Here is a 6,465-nt window from a genome sequence, read left to right as displayed (position 1 = left end):
AGGCCTGGCCCTGCTTAGCTTCTGAGATCATGGTATAAGCCTACAGCGCCCGGTATTCCCAGGCAGTCTCCCATCCAAGTACTAACCAGGCCTGGCCCTGCTTAGCTTCCGAGATCATGGTATAAGCCTACAGCGCCCGGTATTCCCAGGCGGTCTCCCATCCAAGTACTAACCAGGCCTGACCCTGCTTAGCTTCCGAGATCATGGTAGAAGCCTACAGCACCTGGTATTCCCAGGCGGTCTCCCATCCAAGTACTAACCAGGTCTGACCCTACTTAGCTTCCAAGATCAGACGAGATCGGGCATGTGCAGGGTAACAGTTGCTGCATATGGTTGTTTCACAAACTGCGGAGTGAATTGACAAGGTGGGGTATATGAAAGACACCTGCAGGGGGGATCAAGAGTGCTGGACCCTCCAAGTGAGCAGGTCGGCTAACTCCCAACCTAGTATCAATGCCAACCTGACTGATTCTGGAAGAGAAATTGCAAGTCTCCTGTTCTCTTGTTTTTATTTCATATGGAACCTGTCTTTCAGAATGGCTCCGAAAGGGAGGGGATAAGGCCGCTTGCACACCGTGGTGAGGCTCCCTGAAAAACATAGTGCTCTGCACCCCCTCTAGCTACGCCACTGCTTTAGGATATACTACAAGGGAGCAACTGCACAAAGGGCTCACTTCAGTGTAAAAGCTGAAAAGAGTGTATGATGTGTGTGTCTATAAGATTATGGAGGACAGCAGGGGCAGTTCAAGACCTCCTGGCACCTAAAGTACCATGCCAAATGCTACCCTGCCACTGTCTCTCTACGTGATTTCCATTCTAACCGTTTGGATGAGATGCTATCATGAACCATCAGTCAAAGAACAAACCCTAAAATGCAGACTGCGATGGTTTAGCCACGTCTGGAAAATGGACACCAGTTGGCTGCCGCATGGCGAGAGTGACCTTTCTACTGAACGGTTTAATGGGCATCATCAACCAAAATGTGGCCCAGACACATGGAGAAAGACCTAAGGAATCAACGACTGAAGATTGACGAGGTGAGAAATATCACCAGCAATCACCAAGAGTGGAAGTGTGTCACAAATGACACCCGGATCCCAACAGAACCTACCTACATATTGTTTGAGAGGACAGCCTGATCTCCAAGTGCCAGTTAAGGGCTGAAGAAGACCAGTTTCCACTCCTCTTGCCCTCCAGTGTTCAAGTTCAGCACCCTTTCCTCCTTCTCTGTGTCCCCTTCTTCTTTTCCTAATCTGGGGAGCGAAAGGAGAATGATGAACAGTGAAGGCTAGTTTGTGGATAAGTTAGTGGACTGTCCTCCTACTACTACCTGAGGGGACTGCTTCAGTTGGCCTCATGGAGGCAAAGACCACTCTCCACAGTTATTGACCAACAAATCTCACTGCCACAACACCTGCTCCCTCCATACCTCTAGGGCTGGACTTGGACCTGGGGCTGATAGTTGCTGATCCATTCCATACGTGGCACAAGGCCACATCAGAGGGCAGGGACAATTTCACTAAACAGGCTCAGTTGATTTTGCCTTGGACCTGCTACTTTATCTAAAATGAACTTTCAAAGTCCTCTGAGGGCACAATCTTGACCAACTTTCCAGCACCGAGGTAAGGGCAACACAGCTTTTGGGCAAAAGAACAAACATTCCCTTACCTTGGGGAGGCCTCCGTGAGTGCCACCCAACTGCAGGATGTGACACATGCCCCATTGGCATAGCTATGTCTCTGCTGGGAAGTTGGTGAGGAGTTGAGCCTGAATTTAGTTTCTGTTTTTACCAGGATCTCTGCTGTAACTTGTTCATTGTCTCCCCCTGAAACTACATCTGTCAGCGGTTTTGAGGCTGTAAACCCGACCAAACACCTACAGCAGCTTTGTCACTTAGCTCATGATTGAAACGTGGGTTGGTAAAAATGTCACTCTCGGATTGTTTGGAAGATGCTCTGAGATACCAGCTGAGGCAGAAATGTTGCAGATGTGGAAATTGCCCTATTTCGTTGTGAGGGCGGGAGGGGGAGGGAAGCCGATAGGAAGGTTTTTCAGCAGTCGGTTTCATAATGCTGTAGATGCTTCAAGCCTTAAAGTCAAACAAGAATAAGAATAGTTTCAAACTGGTGTTGATGCTCATAAAATAGGGGGAAAAATAATAATGCACCCACCTTGGACCCTGCTTTAGTGGCGTCACAAGGGTTTGTATTGCTCGGTGCGGGAGGCCAGTACATCATGATGGACTTCCTCCCATGGGGACTGTAGCAGTGCAATGCTACTTGGGAAGCAGCCCAAGACCCGAAAGTCAAGGCTGCTTGGTGTGGCGCAGGAGCCGGAGCGAAGAATGAGACGACAGACAGGTGTGGAAGATAGATGCAGGAGGAAGGCTGGAGCTGAAGAAAAAAGCTCCTGCTTAGCTCCCAACAAGCCCTTTTTATTGAGTCTCAAAACACATGAAGCAATACTGATAAAACTTCTAGTTACATCTAGCTGGGACTGACTGACTCTAGCTAACCGCAATACACATTCCTAGATATGAACACTTCTTCATAACATCTTCAAGGCTAACTCATCTTGTTTACTTGCACTGGGCTTCAGCCTTTGTAACTGGCCCACTCCGGTTTGCCGGAGTGGGGGGGGGCAGCAGATTTGCCTGCCTGCCTATTGCCATATTACTAAAGCCAAGGCGTGCTTCTGCACTAATTACTACAGGGACAGTGGGCCAACTTCCCGCCCCTGCCTGTTGGTTGGCTACAAATTTTGATAGAATAGAGATATTTCAACATGGTTTATTTCCTTGCATTATGCATGAAATTGCACAGCAATTAATATATCACATCAGTGGTTCTCACTACTTTCGCACCGGGACCCACTTTTTAAAATGAGAATCTGTCAGGACCCACCAGAAGTAGTGGATCATTCAGCAGGAAGTGACATCTCCAAGCTAGAAAATTTCTAACAATCCTGGGCTGCAAGTCGACCCACACTTAGCCAGGAGTAAGTCCCATTTACGATCGTTATTAAAAGCATCTTCGTAGCAGCTTGTTAAAAGTATAGATTTGTGACATTTCCCCACATGCGGTCACATACCTTAGTAGCATCGAGTCTAATATATTAAAATAAAACACTGAAATGAATGGAGACCCACCTGAAATTGGCTTGCGACCCACCTAGTTGGTCCCGACCCACAGTTTGAGAAACACTGTATAACATGATGGTGTTATTTGAAAATACCAAGGGTTGGTGAGTAGTGGTGTCACCCCCCCATATGTCCCACCTGCTTCAGCCTGCACCCCCTGCAACCCCTGGCGACGCCACTGTCCTGCTTCAACCCTGGACCTGATGAGACATTGTCTGAAGCGAAGGGACTGGAATCCTGCAGTATTTGTTCATTCATTCACTCACTCAGGCTGCAATCCTGTGCATACTTACCTTGGAATAAGCCCCACTGGATATAATGGAACTGACATCTAAGTAGACATGCCAAGAATTACACTGTCACTCAATTTTTCTTCCACCTTTCTCCCTGCATGAATAGGTCACCCAGAGAAGATCACAAAGCACAAACAAAGGCAACAATTTTTTTAAAAACCCTCTCAATATTAAAAACTATTAAATTACACAACTGCGAAGTTGTAAAATTATATGATAATACAAATGCCCCAACAAATGTATAATAAAATACATTTGGATAATAAAAACCCAACACGTCCTTTCCTTTGCAGTCAATTTTATTTCACATTTGTCGCAACGGAGACCCGCTCCACGTTGCCGTGCAAATAGCTTTGCCACTTTCCAACCCATTTGCATTGCACGCTCAGGGTTTTTACTAATCCTTCAGACATCACCTTTGTGAAGGTTCAGAGAGAGTGAAGGAAAGGAACCTGTGTCATAAGCAATTAAAAAATTACTCTTTTTCTCATTCATCTTCATCACACGTTGTGTGCCACGGAGACCCAGCTTGTCTTTTGATTTGGTGCTTAGTGCCCAAACCGCATGACATTCTCAGGAACTGTTTGACTTCTTTAAAGCATAATCCCTGAGGAAAACTTCACCGGGAATGCACGTGAGGAACGAGTCTTATAGACAATTTAAGAAGGCGCCCGTCAAAGATTTGCATGATTTCAATCACAGATTCCCAGCAGCTCTCCTGCTGCTTCTGATTCCCATTCAGTTGCTGTCACTTTTTCAGGTATTCTGCTACTCCCTTAATAAAGACATCATGAATGGAGAACAAAATCAGGCAGGCAGGGCAGAGGGTTTTGGTTTTATCGGCAATCAAAAAGGGCACACATCCAGTTCAAGCTTTACGACAATGGAAAAGGCCCAATGTTCCATCCACGTGGTTCACAATACAAGTATTAAAAAAAAAAATACAGAACTTCACAGCCCAATCCTGAGCTGTCTGGTGTGTGGGGCTGCAGCGATACCAAAAATGTTTCCTGCTGGATTCAGTGCTCCCCAGGCAGCCGTCGCCACCTCCTTGGCAGAAGGGGATTTTTCTTCCCTTTCCCCAAGTAAAACGAGAAGCCCCGCAATGGGACTACTTGATTCTACTATGACCCAAAGGTTGGTGTTGAATGTAGAGCCTCCAGGTCGTGCGGATGGCCCGACACAGAGGTTCAGAATCGGGTGGAGATCCCGCCTCTCTCCTGCCCCACTCCCTCTCCCTGGCATGCCTCCCTCCATCTGCCTCCTCTCACCCCAGAACACCCCATCCCTGCCTCCTCCCACATCCTCACCTACCTCTCTGCTGCCCGGTGGTCTGCTTGACTGCTGAGCATTGGAGCTTTGGTGCTCCACTGGCACTAGCCCAGCACTGGCTCCTAGCACTCCACCAGTGCTAGGGCCTGCAAACATACCTTATGACATGTTTGCAACAGCGTGCACTGGCAGTAAGCCGACGCGCACTCTTTAGGATCGGGCCCTTAGTCATTACAATGAAATGCCCCAAAGAGCAGCAACCTGTGGTTGGTATACACCTGGACCCCCAACCAGCTTCCTGAACTTGCATCTTCCGTTCTCCCATCCCTGCCGCCCCCTCTCCTCACACATGCATTTTCTGGCTGTCGTTTTGTGGGGGCTTCCACAACCCCACCCTCACCAGCCATATCTCTGTAAGAAATAGTGCACACTAATTTTTTTGTGCTGAGGGAGACAGACCAGGGACAGGCTGCACTTGCTCCCGGTGTGGAAAGGATTGTCACTCCCGAATCGGCCTTTTCAGCCACACTAGACGCTGTTCCAGAACCACCTCTCAGAGCGCGATACCAGAGTCTTTCGTGACTGAAGGTGGCCAATACAAAAAATACCGTACAGAAATGTGAAAGCTGGAACTGATGTGCCGTCAGCCTCCAGAAGCAGCAGGTGCATGGAACAGATGATGGTTTCCGGGCAAGAGAAGAGCTGCCCAGCTTGGCCATCTAACAGGATGCGGTTCCCCGCGGTGTCTCTGGTGCCACGTTGTGGTATGATTGAAGAATGTGCCAACGTGTATGAAAAGAAAATGCTCATTATCGAAGTGGAACGAGGGGCACTCGAGGCACTGAGATAAAATGAGGCTTGGATAAGCAAAAGGAGTTCTTACTGGTAATGGAGGCCACAGTCGAATCTGGAGCTGCCCAGTGGCCAGAGATGCTGTGGCACCAAAATAGCTGCCACAACATCCTATTCGCACTGGGCAGCCACCAGCATCTCCTTGGGGAAAGGAATATCCATCCCCTTCCCCTGGGTAAGGGTGCAGGCCCCATAAATACTCAAGTCTACACTGGCTATTTTGCCAGCACATTGTTGAGAGTTCTGGCCCAACACGGGCTCCACTGAATCCACTCCCACCCCCTCCCACCCCAAAATATCTTCCCCCACTTCAACAAACCTCTCTGCCGTCCCGAGCTCTTCCCTTTGCTCCAGATGGCATGTGGCATGCTTCCAGCTGGTGCTGGGCTCAGTGACAACTGACTCTGAGCTGGCACCAGTGCCGACCTTACAGCACATTTGCAATGTATCTCTATGGTCTTTGTCTCTTGTGATGCCACTTTTGGGAAACTCTTCCGCGTTCTGCGGCTCCGTTTTGAGAGCAATTGTCTGAAGTAACAAACCGTCTGTCCCTCTTCCTCCTGAGGCACCTTCACAGGTGGGGAAGGAGGGCGGCTATGGAACTTTCTAGATGTCATGTTGCTGCACAGCAAGGGTAAGGGGGTGTGAAAAACGGGATGAGCTGAATTTGGAAAACACAAATGCGAGAGTGTCATAGAGAGTAAATCGATAGGTCAACAGCTGAAGGAATTCTAAATTTCCACACATTTTAGGCAGAGACGATGATCTAACCACAGAACGTCTGTGGCAATGAACTCGCTGGAAGAACTTTGATGCTCGGAGTGAACCAAAAAGTGTCAATGGCTCTTTGAAAGGCTTAGATCGAAGGAGAAATGAAATAGTGACCCCACCGTGCTTTCCCTGGGGAGA

The 6,465-nt window shown here is 48.4% G+C and overlaps 1 pseudogene; it reads right to left on the bottom strand.

Moving 5' to 3' along the window:
- Nucleotides 1-211: 211 nt before the first annotated feature.
- On the bottom strand, nt 212-331 carry LOC136656546 (5S ribosomal RNA; annotated as a pseudogene).
- Between the last annotated feature and the right edge of the window lie 6,134 nt (nt 332-6,465).

The sequence above is a fragment of the Tiliqua scincoides genome, chromosome 6, assembly GCF_035046505.1.
Source record: "Tiliqua scincoides isolate rTilSci1 chromosome 6, rTilSci1.hap2, whole genome shotgun sequence".
NCBI lineage: Eukaryota > Metazoa > Chordata > Lepidosauria > Squamata > Scincidae > Tiliqua > Tiliqua scincoides.
The sequence above is the reverse complement of the archived record's forward strand: the minus strand, read 5'-3'. Positions and strand labels throughout refer to the sequence as shown.